This window comes from Varanus komodoensis, unplaced genomic scaffold (genome assembly GCF_004798865.1).
Source record: "Varanus komodoensis strain SLA01 unplaced genomic scaffold, ASM479886v1 scaffold38, whole genome shotgun sequence".
NCBI lineage: Eukaryota > Metazoa > Chordata > Lepidosauria > Squamata > Varanidae > Varanus > Varanus komodoensis.
Window position 1 is genome coordinate 4661649 of NW_025335909.1, and position 16530 is coordinate 4678178.

The window sequence follows — 16530 nt, forward strand, 5'->3', positions numbered from 1 at the left end:
GCAGGCCCCACCTAAGCTCGGAATTGGCCAGGCCTTGTATCAGTGCAGAGTGGCTAGGCTTTTGCCTTTCCTGCCCAGCAGACTAGGAGCCTGGACTACAGAACACACACTCCGAATTTGGGTAGAGATGCTTGACAGCACAGGCCTGGCCTGACAAAGGATTGGAAGGTGATCCAAATCTCGAACCGCCTCTGATGGCTGCAGCACACTGGCCTCTGCTTTCTCCATGGCCGGAGGAATCTTGGGGTCAGATTTTCTAGCTCTGCCCGGGAAGGTCGCTGAGCAGGAAAGGAGGAGGATGAGAGTGTGACTTCAAGGCCTCGTGAGCGTTTTGTCTCCTGAACGGCTGTCAGCATTTCCCGACGGGTGTCGCTCCCCCTCAAGTGTTATTAAAAATTCAGCTGCTTCTCCAACTGAGCCACTTCGTCATTTTGAAAGCCACTGTGGCTGTTAATAATTGAAGGCAATTAAAAAAGTGTGTTAAAAGTCATGTAATTTTGAAAGACTGGTTTTGATAGAATAACAGATGCTTCCCAGGTTGTCTTTTGGTGCTCCAGGAGGTTACTAAACAAAGCTTTCTGGGCTCTTTGGAGACATGCCGGCAATTCACTTCCTTCTGCCCACCCATTTTAGAGTCAGGAATTTGTATTTATTTGGAGTATTTTATCTCACTTCTCAGCCAAAAAGCCTCCTGAAGCATTTTACAAGAAATCAGTTAAAGAAGACAGTTTCTATCTACAGGTTTAAAATCTCAAGGGAAAAATGAATCACAGAAAAGGGCGGGGGAGGGGATGAACTCTTTCAACAGGGCTGGTGAAATGTTTCTGCATCCCCCGTCTCATCTCCCTCTTGCATCTCCCTCTTGCGCAGCCTATTTTCCTTTCAGTGGGGAAGGAATTTGAGGGATGCTAATTTTTGCATGCAAAAATGCACACAATAGTACTCCAATGTCTGAAATTTACTGATACTTTGCAATTTGAATTGCAATGTATGCATTTTGAAAAAACCCAGACTTTACTGTTGAAACACAACTCTTAAGCCTTCAAGTTGGGCCCAACTCTCTCCCTCTCTCTCTCTCTCTCTCTCTCCCTCCCCCCCCCCCCCACACACACACAGAGGGAGGGAGTGCACACAGGTTGCCTCTCCTTCTCTAAGCCTTTCCTCCTCCCAAGTCTTTCTGACACTTTGCATTTGTCCTGCATCCTTAATGGCACTCAGTTTGGCAGAGAGCTGAACAGGAGGGCAAGCACAAGAGTGGCACTTTGACAGGCACTTAATCCCATCCTTTCCATAATGCAAGCAATGCCCCAGACAACCTCATTTCTGAGCATCGCCTTGTAAACTGTCAGAACCAAGGGCTGATTCATGCAGCCCCGTTCCCTGTGAATGACCGTGGTTCTCAAGGGGCGGGTGGGCTCTGCCTTACCTGTCAGCTTTTTAAAAAGAAGCTGAGTGAGGGAGCTTTGACCTCCTTCCTCTGATCTCGATGGTCTCGAGGGTGGTGGGGGGGGGGGAGAGCTGGGTGGTGGCTGCTTTTCTGTCCTTGATGACTTTTCTTTTTCATTCACTGCAAAGAGAGAATGAAGAACTTCATGAAGGTGTACAGTGGAAGTTGACTGACGTGTTTAGGATGTTATCTGGAAAGGAAGAAGAAATTATGACAACCATCCACAGTGAAAAAAGACCTTCTTGTAGTCAAGATTTTCTTTAAAGGTCATCCACATGTACAAGTGACACTTTCCAGTCGTGCTTTGCGGTCTTAAAAAGATAGGGAAATGGTGATGGTGGGTCTGTGCATCTTCATGGAATCTCACTCTGAACTTTTAAGGAGTTACCCATTTTGCTGAAACATTTTCCTCCAAAATAGGTGCAGCACCATGGATAGCTCCTTTACCCACCTTCTTGGGTGCTGAAGGCACCTCACATGTAGTCCTGCATGCTTCCATCCCACACAATCCAGCAACTGAAGCATTGGGTGTTTGTGCAGCAGGAAGTTCCTCAGAGAGCCAAGCTATCCAACCTTCAGAAGGCCTCTGCATGTCGCTGAGGCAACAGCTCTCCTTGTCTGAATCCCTGTCACCACAAGGTCTCTCACTGACTCAGCCTGGTGCTGCCTCACCTTGACTCTTGTAATCCCTTATAGCCTAATGTGACTCAGTTTTATCAGTCACAATTCTGTCCTTCCAGGAAGTGCCAAGCTGGGATGGGACAACTTTATGTGACATACAAGGCACCTTCTCCATTTCTGCCACTAGATCATACCCTCTTACTACCCCTACGGCATTCCAATCATTGTGCAATTTCTCATTAGTTCAGGTACATGGCCAATCATCTTTCCTCCTCAACCCAGAGCTACCCATCTCCTGTTCACAGTTTACAACTAATGCTGAGCATTTTAAAGAGGCATGTAAGCGATTCTAAATGATCTTTCTCACTTGAATCTTGCAAGTTTTTGTACTTGAGCAAATGAAAAAGGATGTGTGCAAAGATCAAAGAGGTAGGGGTGTGTCGGTGTAAATGCCTTTCTGTGCATGGTCCACTAAGCTCAGAAAGATCCTGGAAAGGCACCTCTCCTTTGTGCCTCTTCTACCAATGGCCCCTGTCTTACCGAATGCAGCAGTCCGCTTTTCCGCTGCTTTGTATCTGTGCAATTCTAAATGGATTTGCTAATCTTGAACCCCTCTCATCTGCAAATTAGATTCTGCATGGCAAGACGCAGAGCAGCAGCAGTGCTAGAGAGGACGGTGGGTAAAAGGCACCAGCACTGCTTTTTTTGGCCTGCCGTCCTAGCTGGAACTGTTCTCAGTGTTGTGTGTGAGCCAGCTGGCAGGGCCAGGACGTAACTCCAGGGAGAATGAAAGCATGGCAGCATAAAGCAGTGGGCTGCCATATTTGTACCACTTGGGAACTTTTTTTTCGGTTGGGCAACATCTCCCAGCCACCCCCACACACAGAGTGTGTGGTATAGAATGGAATAGAGTAGGCTTCCCCCACCAGATTTTAAGTCTGCTTCCACCCATCTTTATATGCTCACTAGAATTTCCTGCTGACAAAACAGAACAGTAGATTTGGAAGGGGCCAAGATCCAGTCCCCTGATGATGCAGGACACCAGTTACACCACCCCACTCAGATGGCTGTCCAGGTTCACCCTGAATGTCTCCAGTGTGGGAGAGCCCATCAGCTCTCCAGGCAGCTGGTTCCACTGTCCTATTGCTTGGGCAGTGAGGAAACGTTTCCTGATACCTAGCCTGAACCTGGGTGGTTACAATTTGACTTGATCATTTGTGTCCTGCACTCTGGTATCAGCGAGAAGCAATCTTGACCTTCCTGTTTGTGACAGCCTTTGAGGTGCTTATGGAGCGATATCATGTCCCCCCTCAGTCTTTTATAGGTGTAATTCTTTTGCTTGAAGGCAAAAGAAGTCTTCAGCTCAGACGTGCCAGATTCTCTTCTGCTGAACTTCCAGGACAGACGCTTCCTTAATCCAGTGCCACCCGTGCATAGTAGCTGCAAGGCCTCCAATTCTCTGCCAGTTTAGCCAGTGGGAAATAGAGGAGATGCAATTCAGCAGTCTAGGAGCTATTTGTATTTTGTGGGCCCTCCATTGTGCTTCTGCTTTAGGAGGATAATTGTGTTTGGCGATGATGATTGCGGATAACCAGATCTCAGTTTTAACATTACTATTGGCTCTATGGCAGGAAATGAGATTATTGATTTTTCAATTACCAGGCAGGGAGTCGGTGCTGAACAAGTTGAATTTTGAAGCATTTGTTCTGACAAATTGGCTAAAATTTGTTCCTCCCAATGCTCTCTCTCTCTCTCTCTCTCTCTCTCTCTCTCTCTCTCTCTCTCTCTCTCTCTCTCTCTCTCAATCTCTCCTTGTTGGGAGCTTTTGTTTTGGGAATATCAACAAGAGGTTCCTGATAGACTCATTTGAAGAAAAATGATTATAAGCTGCGTACCAAGGAACGGAGGCGGCTTATTCTTTTTTAGCTAGTTAATGTGGGTAGCAGATAGACAGATTGGATTGTCTGTATCTCCATCTCAGCTCCAAGAAAGGGGTGTGGGCAGGAGAATAAGCTTGCTTCTGCAGGTTGAAGAGGTATTAATCCAAAAGGAGATGTGTGTGTGTGGAAAACTCATTTTGTTTATGTTAAAAGCTATTTATTGTTAAATGCTGAAAAGGGTTACCTGGATGCTTTATTTCAAAAATTGGTTTGCAGTGTCCCATAAACATGACTGCACTGCTCATGCCTTTAAGAATAAATAAATAATCTTGAATCTTGGCGGTTCCCTGCTGTATCTCTGCATGATGACCTGTGCTAGCCTTGCCTTCTTCCAGTTGGCCTCTCTTGACAATAACTAATTATCCTCTCCCTCTGTGTTGGTTTTTAATGAAAGCAAGTGGAAATAAAGGTGTGAATAACCTAATGCACTTATACAAAAATATGATGTGGGCGACCATCTCAGAAAAGAAAACTGTTGAACTGTGGAACTGTGGAATATTATTGTTGAGCCAAAATAAGTCCCCTGTGAGCAAAGCTTATAATGCTTGGGTCTCTTCATCCTAAAAAAGGGGAGTGAGTGTGGGTGGGATTTAAAATTATTCATGGTGTGGAGAAAGTGGACTTTTTTCCTTTTCAGTCCTAACGTTAGAATTCTTGGTCTGCCAAATGAAATGCATCGGCAGTGGATTTAGGGAAGGCAAAAGGAAATGCCACTTCGCACAGCAAAGTTAGCCGATGGAACAGGATGCGGGATGCTACTTTGGGAGGCTTTAACTGGGCAACAGTGAGCTCCTTGGAGGAAGGGCAAACTATGCAGGCCTTTGGAGTAGGTGGGCACTGATGGAGATAGAAGCATAGAAACAGAGCGAGTCAGAAGGGGTCTCCTGGGCCATCTAGTCCGACATCTACTCTCCAGGCCTTAGCTGCTGCCAGGCTTGTTCAGGTTTCTGCTTTTTTTGCAAAGCTTCCATGGTGAGCACTGGGAAGGAAACCTACGTCCATGTGTCTGTCTAGACAGAGGGTAAGACTAGGTCACACCAGATACTTGGGTTCTGGGAGGGGCTTCCTCCCCACTGCAGGTCTGTACCTCTGAACTCTTCCCGGTGGTGGCAGGGTTCCTGAAGGCTCTGCAAATGGATGGAAAACGGCCTTGGAGGTATGCCGCATGTGATGAGTCTGTACCTTTCTGCAGCTTGCAAAAATTAGTGCAACCATGCAGGAAAAATTACCTTTGTAAGATACAGTTCTGCATGTATTACAAATAGGAGGGAAAGCCATTTTGTGAGACAGAAAGAAGTCCTCTTTTCATTCTCAGTACCCTTTGAGTCAGTGGGAATCAGGTAGGGAGAAGGTCCGTTTTGTACCCTCAACTGAATGGCTAAAGTCTTCACTTAAAGCTGCCTGTCTTAAATCCATGCAAGCTGAGGGTAATTCCTGTTACTACTTGTGATGTGGTATCTGCTCCGATGCTTGCAGGTAACCCCCGGCTGCTCTGTGCTGAGAACTGCTTAATGCAAAATCTCCTTGTACAGAGCTGTTGTTTTTAAACAGGGCTAGAAGCTTTGGTTGGTAGATTAATCAACTTCTTTGGCTGATTAGCTGGCAGGGATGCAACTTTAATTGGCAGGAACAAATTTGTAATCAGTGGGACTGCACGTTAAGGGCATATTCTTTTGTCTATCAGTGAATGCGTGTATTGTGTATGGCTTTTGATTTCACCATATGCTTCTATTTACCAAGCTGTAAATGATCTCACACTCTCCCCAGTCTCCAAAGGGATTTGTGTAAAGGTTGCCATCATACACACATTTATTTTTATCCATTCAGTTTGGTCCAAGAAGCAGACAATGAATCAATTAAAAGTTTTAAAACTCCTTGGATTGGTGACTCTTTGCCTGGTGCTGACAGTGGCATGCAAGAAGTTGGATCCCAGTCCGTGTTCAGCTCATCTCCAAGATAAGATTCAGAAGACAGGGTGGCAGTCACGGGAGTGCTTTCTTTGGGACCATGGACCACAGGACACTGCGCATCACTCTCACTTCTTGGGCTGTTTTATCTCTGGGGAAATCCTACTCTGGCTTTTCTGGTCTCACAGAAGCATCTGAGGAAATAGCAAATGAAAAGCCTTACCCAGAGAGAAATAAGCCAGGTGTTTCTTTCATAGATTGTGTTAACTTGTCTTATTCAGATCCTGAATGGAAATGTTTCTTTTTGAGAAAAGTTTGCCAAGGAACATTTTCAAAATGCGCACTTTCACAACTCAGTCAAAAGGGGGAAAGTGCACTAAACTGAAAAATGCACGCACACTTTCCCATTTTGAATGAGCTGAAAAATAGATGGAAATCGAAAACAGGAGACTGCCGCAGTGAGCTCCAAAGTGAATTTGGGGGAATTTAGTCAAGCTTGAAAATAACTGATTCTTTTGTTCCTAGTTTGACATGGCTTATAGCACTGAAATCATGAGGCTCTGGGGTTTAACTCTGGAGTTATTGCTTATCAGAGAACGGGAGAAATAAATACATATTTTTAAAATAGAGAAGCACGCTTTCTCCCTCCGTCCTTTTCTTCCACTTGTTCTAGCTATCGGCGGTCTGCATTTTTAAGGGGAGAAGAGCAAAAAGCGCAGGAGGAAGGTCTGGTCATCAACTGTTCCGCCCGTGTGGTTTGTAAATTGTCTTGTGGCTGAAAGATGCTGTCCCTCCTCTGTGTGGCCTTGGCAGGAATGACTCTCTGATTGTTTTCTATGTCGTGATCAATGTTATTTGAAAGACTAGGAAGACCAGCGCCTACTCTGTCCTTTCAGTTTCATGCAGAATGCATCTTGGACAGACATGACATCTTAGGTTTATAATCTTTTCCCAGGATGGCTAAAAAGAAGTCGTATCATTTATGGCAGGGCTTAATTTAATCTGTTGTATGGATTTCTTTTCCCAATTTGGGTAATTTTGCCTCTTTATGTCCATCATGATTAGCGGTGATGGAGAAGGAAAAATGACCTCCTTATGTTGGGGATTGCCAGGCTTTATAACCTATTTACATATAAATCAGGCCACTGTGTTCTTTCCGTGCCACGGGCAGTAGGAAAGGACTCCTCCGGGCTTGATTCCAGGCTGAGACCTACCCAAGGGTGAGGTTCACCTTGGAGGTTCCCAAGGGCCTCTTTCCAGCTATGAGCACAGGCATATTTAGCCTAAAGCTTTTACTGCTGGTAACAAAGCCTTGGACTTTCATGATGGTGGAGAAAGCTACAAAAAGCCAGGAATGCACCAATCCATTGGTGGCTGGGTGATGAGGTGCCAGGGCTGGGGAAAAGGTTGTGACCATGGGGGAATACAGGGGACAGACTTTGTCCTGGGGCTGGAGGGTTTTGTCCCTTGAAATAACAGGTGGAAATAGCAAGGGGGCAGACTTCTGTTTACTAAGGTGGTGGTGGATTTGCTTTCCTTGGAGAGAGATTGACGCTCAGGCTTGAATGGCCTGGGTTGCTGTCCCACCATTTCGGTAGATCTTGGTTTGAGCAGTGGGTTGGAACTGACGACCTTCCAACTCTTGGAATCCAGTGATGCCTTGGCTCAGGATAAAGGCTTTTCGTGGATGCACGGGGGCAAATTACCTCCGGCCTGCAGGGGGATCTGGACGGATGCTACAACATGGAGGAGAATCACTTCCTGCACGTTTCCACCTCGTATGGGGAGCACCTGGACTGCCACTTGTGCTACTCCGGTCTTCCTGATGTTTTGGAACCTGCAACTTCTGGCATTTCTGATGATTGACCTTGCAAACCATCCAGAGAGCAATAGATTGGGGAAGGCTGTGCTACCCATTTGGGTGGTGGCATGGAAGAGCCCTGCATGTGGACATATAAATACAAAGCTATTCAAACAACTGCTGATCTGAAGAGAAGGTTTCTTTGCAGGATGGAGTGAAAAAGCATGCTGTCACCATTTACTGGTTGCTTTCGTTCATTGTCTACTCTTATTCCTTCCTCCTAAAACAGCTGGGTAATGTACACAGTTCTTCCCTTTTCATCTGCAGAACCACTATGGCATTTCTGCTTAAATCCAAATAATAATTTCTAAATTTGCATCTTTATATATGCATCAGCTTATGCAAGTTTTATGCAATTAGCATTCTCCTTTTCGCAATGCTTGTCCTTTTATTTTGTTTCCTTTTCTGTGTGTTTATGGCCACCTAGCCCCAGGGCCCTTCTCTTTCCTCAGCTGCCTCCTTGAGTTTTCCCCCTTGAATTGCTATGAACTGCAGCTTTCCACCATTGGTCACTCGGCAGCGTACCTGTGTGTCTGTTTGCAGGTGGATCACACAGAAGGCAATGTTCCTCCACTGGGGGAAAAGATTTCTAGGCATGAGATTCCATTTCCCCGACAAGCTAGTCTTCTGCTTGAAGGAATTTGTGTGTGTGTGGCATTGGATTGTGTGGACTCCAGCATAAAGTTAGAGGCCATTTCCCTGCAGTTAGTGAAAACTCTAGGTCTTGAGAAAAGTGGTGGGAGTGTCAAGGTGATCTCTGAAATTTCAGTCCGTTTTGTTCCCTAATTCTTCTGAAAAAATCTGGAGACTTTCAAGGCAGAGGTACTTTTCAGAGCAAGTCTTGTGTGTGTTTCGACTTCACCTGGGCAGCTCCCATCAATGCTTTCATGTTTCCCTGCATATTTGAGCCTGTGATTGTTCCAAGGAGGTTTTACTCTTGTTAACATTCTTATTCCTATTGTATTCAGGTTTTATTATTTTAAATTGCTGTGAATTGTGTTGATTGCTTTTTAGCAAAGTAAATGCCCCTTCCTTGATTTTTAATAGCTTGATTTTTAAAGTGTGAGCCAGTTGTTGGGGGAATAGTCTTTCACTGCTTCATTTTAATGTGTTACTTTTAGTCCTCCTGGAGGGGAGAGGTAGAGAGATGCCTTCTTCCAGCAGAATAAGTCCTTGTGGCTTAGACAAAATTGAAGCTGTAAGCTTTGTGTGTCTTTTCTCTAGTGTCTAGTGAGATCTTGGCAATGAGTTAATTTATCCATTAATTTCTCTGTATCCAGAAAGATAATCTGAAAACAGTGTCTTTTTCAGCTCTCTGATACAAAACGTTGTGCTACAGAAATCATAGCTAAATATTTGTGCAGAACAATGAGAATACAGACTGAAATAGTATCTCTTTAATCCTGGGTTTTAGTGTGTTTGTTTTAAGAGTTATTTAATCTTTTAGGACACTTTTAGAGCTTTACTTCTGTTACTGATGGTCTTGTGTTTTACTTTGCATGCCAACTCTGGTATAAATCTGCTGAGGTCTCTTGACTGGATCAGTAAAATTGATGGATTGATCATATAGTGCCTTGGAATAATAAAAGATTATGGTGATGCAGCGTGACCGAGTGAAGCAAGATGACCCCGGGCCTTGGTGGCCTATAAAGCGTGTTACTGGCCAATATAGCTAAAACAAATACAAGCTAGTGCTCCACAAGTGCTATTTGCTCCGTCATGTGTCATACGCATGGTGGTCTCACCTGGAAGAGATGGAAATGGTACATGGGCTGGTTTTGAGGTTAGGACTGCAATGACAGTCCTAACCTTGGGGCGACATCCTACAACCAGTTCCTACATGGAAAGCATTTCTGTGGAGCAAAGAGGATGCGACCCTTGTCTCTCTTCTTCAGAGGAATCCACAGCTTGCTAGCATTGTGCAAAGCTGTGCATGGCTTCATGGATCAAAAATGCATGAGTGATAAGGTATGGATCAAATAGATAATCTGTTCCTGCTTAGACATCCGAGAAAGCTGGAGCATGGGAAGGCTTGCTCGAAGGAAAGGAGCACATCACAGCTTTGTGCTGGAGAGTGTCTACCCAGGCAAAGGCAGACCTCTCTTTTCAGAGTGTTGGCTTCCCATGGCAATTCATTTTCAAGTAACGCTTCTTGCTAGAACCTCTTCTAGGTTAAGGTAGAATTTAAGAGTGGCTGAGCCAGGTTCAAAACATTCTCATGATATTCTGAGCACATGTATCTTTTCCTGACCCCAGGCAAATGCTGAAACTCTGGTTTTCAAAGTTTTTACCACAGTTCAGTTTATTTATTTTATTTATTATATATTTATTTTATTTATTAAAACATTTTTATGCCGCCCCATTCACCGAAGCCTCGGGGCGGCTTACAACAATGTTTGAACTGAGGTTGGGGTGTGTGTGTGGGGGTGGACTGACCAGCTTGGGGAGTCACTGGTGCTTGTGCTTTCTTATGCTAACCAACCCTCCAAACTTGATATTAATTGCAACCTTGCAGTTTTTTGTTTTAAATCTAAGGCACATTGAGAGGAGGGGACCCGTGTAGGAAAGGAGAAGGAATTTAAATCTTTCCCTTGCTACAGCTCTGAGGAAAGTTGTTCCTCTAAAGCTGATTTTTGGGGATTTTCTCGTGTGCATGCATGCATTTATGGGGAAAATCTCCCTTGGGGCACACTGCACACCTTGGAGGTTGAAAGGGACATGACATTCAATGCAAGGATACAAGTTCTGGCTGGTTCCCTCCCCAGTCCATGCAAATTCCCATTAGGACATGCAGTTTTGACAGTCAGAGGCTCCCCGTATCTGCATTTTAATTGCCACAGTGCAGCTTCCAGTGGTCTGTCAGGCCCATGAGAATGTGGGACACATGAACAAAGTTGTGCCTAGCTCAAAGTCCCCCAACCTGATTCTGCTGCAGGTGAACGTCATGAACTTACCAGGTTAGGGACGGCTGGGGTGGGCATCCTATTAAGTTAGCGTGGCATATTTTGGTGGCTCCCATCTGCAAACCAGCAATGTTGGCTAGGAGATAACGGTCCTCACCCGCCATGGAGTTATCTTCCTGTTCTGTCCTTATTTCATCTGAAATGCCTGCCACTGGTGGAGAGGAGAGGGTTTGGTGTGCATGCACACGTGTGTGCATGCGTGTGTGTTGCTATGCACTTCTGAAGAGCTCGATTTCACCTCGAGCCATCTGGTTGTCGACCCCTTCATTTTAAACCCATGCATCATTTCTTATCCCTGCTTTGCTTAATCTGTTCAGAGAAGAAATTGTTAAAAGAAAATAAAGGATTCCCCAAAGGGAGATCAGTCCTCTGAAGAAGCCAACAATAAACTGAAGCAGAAATGGTTCCCTGCATGAAATAGAGCAGTAGTCAAAGATTACATAAGGGGAACTATAATGCTGTTTTCTATCAAATTTAATTTCATATTCATTTCAGAGGAGATGGGCATTAAGGAGGAGAGGGATGCTGTAGGATCCCTCAGGGCAAGGAAGAAAAATTGGGGTGAATGAGAAAGCAGCCCCTGAACAGTTTTTATGCCAGAACTCCTACAGGTAGACCAGTATGCTTAATCTTTGTAAAATGTTCCCTGCTTTTGTGATGGGAAGCAAAGTGACATGATCTGCAGATGGGTGTTGCACATCTCATCTGGACAAAACCACACTGGACTGCATATAGACGTCTGAATGGTGGAATTGTCAAAATGATAAGCAAAACTTAAGAGATGTGTGGCATGTGATGGTTTAAAGCTTCCTTCCCCAACTGGGTGCTCTCTGGATGCAATGCACCACAGCTTCCATAATTCCCAGGCAACATGGCCAGTTGAGGTTCAATGCATCTGGAAAGCACCATATTAGAGAAAGCCCTGGCCAGCATTTAATGCTTTCCATTTACTTTACCAAGGTCATGAATCTTCCTTCCTCCCTTCCTCCCTCCCTTTCTTTTTGAAATGCATAAATTCATGCTGGAAGCAGAGTTTGCTGAGAAGCTGTGTTCTGTCCTGCACGCTTCCTTCATCTCTCTCCCGCTCGTGTACAGATATCACTTACCACAAGGACCTTCAGAACGGGTTCTCATAAAAGTGTATCCTTGTCAAAACATTTATATCAAAGACAGGAGCTGGTTCAGCACTGGAAGGAATGAAAATGGCTTAAATAGCAGCCAAGCTTCAGGAAAGATCTGGAGAAAATCTCACATTGTGAAAGGAAACATGCCATTTAGAATGACAGGCATGTTTATGGATCTGATGGTGGAGGAAGGGGATCCTCTCCCACCTTCATACCTAACGCTGGTGGCGGGAGGGGGAAGACAACATCTCACTCTTCCATCGACATGGCATTCCTCGTTAGAAATGAGACTCTCATTTGCAACTTTTTCTTTCTTTCCGATTTATATCCTGCCTTTTTCCTACAAAGGGCTCAAGGCAGCTTACATCATTCTCCTCCTCCATCTTATCCCCACAACAACAACCCTGTGAGGTAGGTTGGGCTGAGAGTCTGTGACTGGCCCAAAGTCACCCAGTTGGTTTCATGGCCGAGCAGGGACTCAAACCCAGATCGCCTGAGTCCCAGTCCCAGGCTCTTCACCACTACACCACACTGGCTCTCTTACCTTCTCGTTATGAGTAAATGGCTTGTGCATATGCAATCCCAGAGAGCTCTAGCTATTGCTGGCTTGTCTTTAAAAAGGATCTTGCAATGCATTTTTGAAAAGGTTTTTTTTTTTCTTTTTGAGAGTTCCACAATTTCAGTTGCAGCAGCCATCTCTTTCTGCATGTGAACTGTATGTTCGTGCTCATTATAACATCTCACTAAAGCTCTGCTTTTCTTACACATAAGTGACACTTTCCTTTTTAGAATTTGCATTCACAACTTATGGTGGCCATATCACCACCCAGAGAGTCTCTTTTGGGACTGTTGGTTGCGGTTTATAAATCAAATAAATAAGTTAATAAAAATATCTCCCCTTGGCTTTTATCTCATAACTGGATTAGCAACTGGGATATTTTGAATAAATAATAACCTGTGTTCTGGCCGGAGGCATGCCATCATTTAGCCGAGTTCACTGGGCTGATAGATTCAAGCCTATGCTAAGCCCTGCACTGGCCATTTGGTTTCTATTGCAACAAGCAGGGGAAAGCCCTTTGAAGCACTTCCAGGCACAAATGTATAATTGTCAAGTGGTGCTAGCTATCGGCAACCGGACAGTCATAACCCTCAGCGAGATACACGCTTGCAGTGTCTCGATGGACGCAGCACCTTTCAGGACCCTGGACAGCTCCAAGAAGCGCTCTTTCCTTGCTTGCTGCTGTCATTCAAACTTCCTGGCCGTTTTGCACGTCATGCTGTACAGAACCCGGCTTTCCCTGAAGTGTAGGCTCAGAAAAGAGTGACAGCCAATCCCAGTTCTCCAGCGCTGCAATGGTCTTATAGGATTCATTACGAGCAATTTGTGGTCACGACTGTGGGCTTTGATGACTTTCAGAAGGGATTATGCAAACACGAGGAGGAGGAGAGATCTTCGAATAGCTAGCGGGCATTACTCCATCTAATAGCTACCTTGGGTGGTGAGCCCTGACAGGAGGGGCATGAAACCGAGGCTCCTAAAAGGAGTCAACAGCATGCTTGTGTGAGAGGCTTGTGGAATGAAAAAGAGCAAACAAGATACTGCAAGCACCCCGTTAGGGGCCCAAGAATGCTCAATAACCATAACATGCTCGGTGTAACAACAACAACAAAAGGAACGGGGGATTTGAGACTGGGATACCCTGCTTGGAGGGAATGTCTGGCTGAATCCTGAAACAGCAACACTCCTGTTAGGGTGGGAAAGTTTTGCTCTCAGCCCCGCTTGGGGTCACCAAATAGAACTCCTGGGTTTTGAGGCAGCCTGACCCTGAATGCTCACTGCTGGCAAGGAGGGAGGGAATTTGCCTTCTCGCCCTGCTGGAAGGCTTCTCAGAGGCATCTGACCCCAGGTGGGAATCCAGATCCTAGACGACACAAACCCTTCGTTGAATTTCCCAGGCCCTTCTTCACCTCCTTGCTGCACGAATAAAGCTCTTCCCACATTTGTGTTCCTTACATTTACACTCAGTAATCTCAAGTCCTAAGTTGGTGCCCTCCAGATATTTCTGAGAACAGCCAGCTTTCCTGGCCCTTGCCCAAGGTGACCAGAGCTGATGGGAGCTGGCATTCTAGGAGGCAGCATGTAGCTGAAGGTTGCTGGACCTCCTGTCCCGCCTCTAAGATGGGTCTTGTCTGGTTTCACCCTTGTTTGTTTGTTTGTTTCTATACCACCCAGTGGGACTGCAGGTGGCGCAGTGGTTTAAACCATTGTGCTGCTGGGCTGGTTGATCGGAAGTTCGCCGGTTCGAATCTGCACAACAGGGTGAGTTCCCATTGCTCTGTCCCAGCTCCTGCCAGCCTTGCAGTTCAAAAGCATGCAAATGCAAGGAGATGAAAAGGCACCACTTCAGTGGGCAGGTAACAGCGTTCTGTGCACTTCGGTGTTTAGCCATGCCGGCCACATGAGCACAGAGACTGTCTGCGGACCAACGCTGGCTTCCTTGGCTAGGAAACGGAGATGAACACCACCCTCTAGAGTCAGGCATGACTGGACTTAATGTCAAGGGGAAAGCTTTACCTTTATACCACCCAGTAGCAGAATCTCTGTGGGTGCTCAGTGATAGCTCAGGGTGGTGCCTTTTGCCCCATCAGCTGACTTGTTCATTCGCCCGAGCATTTTCCACCCTGTCCTGTGCTACTGGAACCTTTTCACTGGGGCCCCTGGGATCGAGCCTGGCACCTTCTGTGTGCAAAGCCTGTGCTCTCCCACTGCGCTGCAGAACCTTCCCGGCACATCAGGCCGACTCAGACTCCATTGGTCCACCTGGCCTGTGGTTGGCTTCTCCGACTGACAGCAACCCTCCAAAGCCACGGGCAGAAGCCTTTTCATATCACCTCCCAGCTCTCCCTTGATACAGGTGCGTGCGTGCTCACTTCTGTATGGGTGGTGAACCCTTTAACTCCCTTGGGCTCCCCAACCCTTGTAGTTCTGCAGCCCTCCAGAAACGCCTGCAAATGTCTTGGAGGTTATTGACTATGCTGCATGGAGCAGGTGGGAGCTGTATTCCAAAGCACCCAGAGGGTGCCAAGTTGAGGAATGGTGCTCCTAGAATCACCCACATCCAGATCCACTATGGAGCCTGGGAATGAGACGGATGGAAATTATGTCCCTTGCTTTCCCCTTGCTTTCAGTGATGTTATTAGATCAAGCGAGCTATTTGATCAATCTTTTCACCCTGAGTCCATAATTCCTTCAGGTTGCCTGTTTTATTTTATTTTATTTTTAAGCAATCAAATCTTGACAAAACTTTCCTGAGGCATTTTCCATTATCCATTTGTTTTTGTCAAAGCAATTAAACCAGCAAAGGTAATTTGAGAATTTCAAGAGGGCCTCCAGTTTGGGAACTGACAAGAGTCAGCCTCCTTGATGTAAGCAATGTAACCAAGCACTGAGGTTTTATCACCTGCCCAAAGCCAGATGGAATTAACTCCAAAATCTATTTATTTTTCTCTTTGAGCTTTAACTCACTATGAATAAAACAACAACAGCAACAAAACTAATAGCTAAAGAGCAGAAGTCCACTAAATAGGATGATGTGCTGTCACCCAGTTGTAGGCTGATACACTGATTCAATCTAAGAGTTGCATTAATTCATTAGTTATTTCATCTCCTAACTCTGCACATATTTGAAAAGGAGAGAAACAGTTCAAAGGGGAGTGGAAACGTACTTCGTTTGCAGATGATGCACACAAGTGTCGTACCCCAGGTATTACCAGGCTTCTAGTCACGTCTGGCCTGCGAACAAGCTTAGCGTTCACTGGCAGCTTCCCTCTGAGTCAGAATGGATGAATCTGCCCGTTTTGCCTTCTCCCACATTTGAATCCACTCCAGTTTATGAAAACGTTTGTGAAGGTTAGTAACTATCAAAACCAAATGTGATGAAATGCTTACCCGTCTTCACCAGCTAAATTCATTAGGCACCTCCCTGCCATGCTGCTGTTAATGGCAAGGAACCAGTCAGAAAAAAGGAGGTGGACATTCTTATTCAGCACCATTGCAAACATACTTTCTTCAAAAAGAAACTGGGCAGCCCTCTGAGAGGGATGGTGCAACGTGGTGTCCTGCAACAGCAGGGTTTGGACCTGATGGCCTTCATGGCCCCTTCCAACTCTACTATTCTATGACACTAACACGGTGTGCCTACAAATGCAATTACTGTGTGAACCAGGTATTTTGGGGGTGCTGAAGAAGTGCCATTCAACCAGCGTTCTTTGTAGAACTCCTCAAGGGCTGGTGCTTGAGTCAGATTCATGTGCAACGCACCGGCTTGGAGCAGCAAGGCAATTTGGGAGCTTTTGCTTTTGAAACAATGCATTCCTTTCATGCCTGCTTGGTCCACTTTCTTTGCCCAGGGCAGAAGGCTCAAGAGATGCTGTACTCTTTCCAGGGCCCCCCTATCATCTCAGCCCCCAGGGAAGTGGTGTTCTGTTTCCAGACACTCACTGGAAAGGTCATCCCCAGCCAGCAAGGAAGATCAATTTTAATTGAGCAGCAGGGGCACTGCATGGGAGGAGGAAAGGCAGGTGGCCGAGGAAGATGGAACTCTGACACGTGGGTGCCTTTTTAAGTGGGTCAAGCATTGCGGGCCACTGGGCTGCTTTCAGAACAA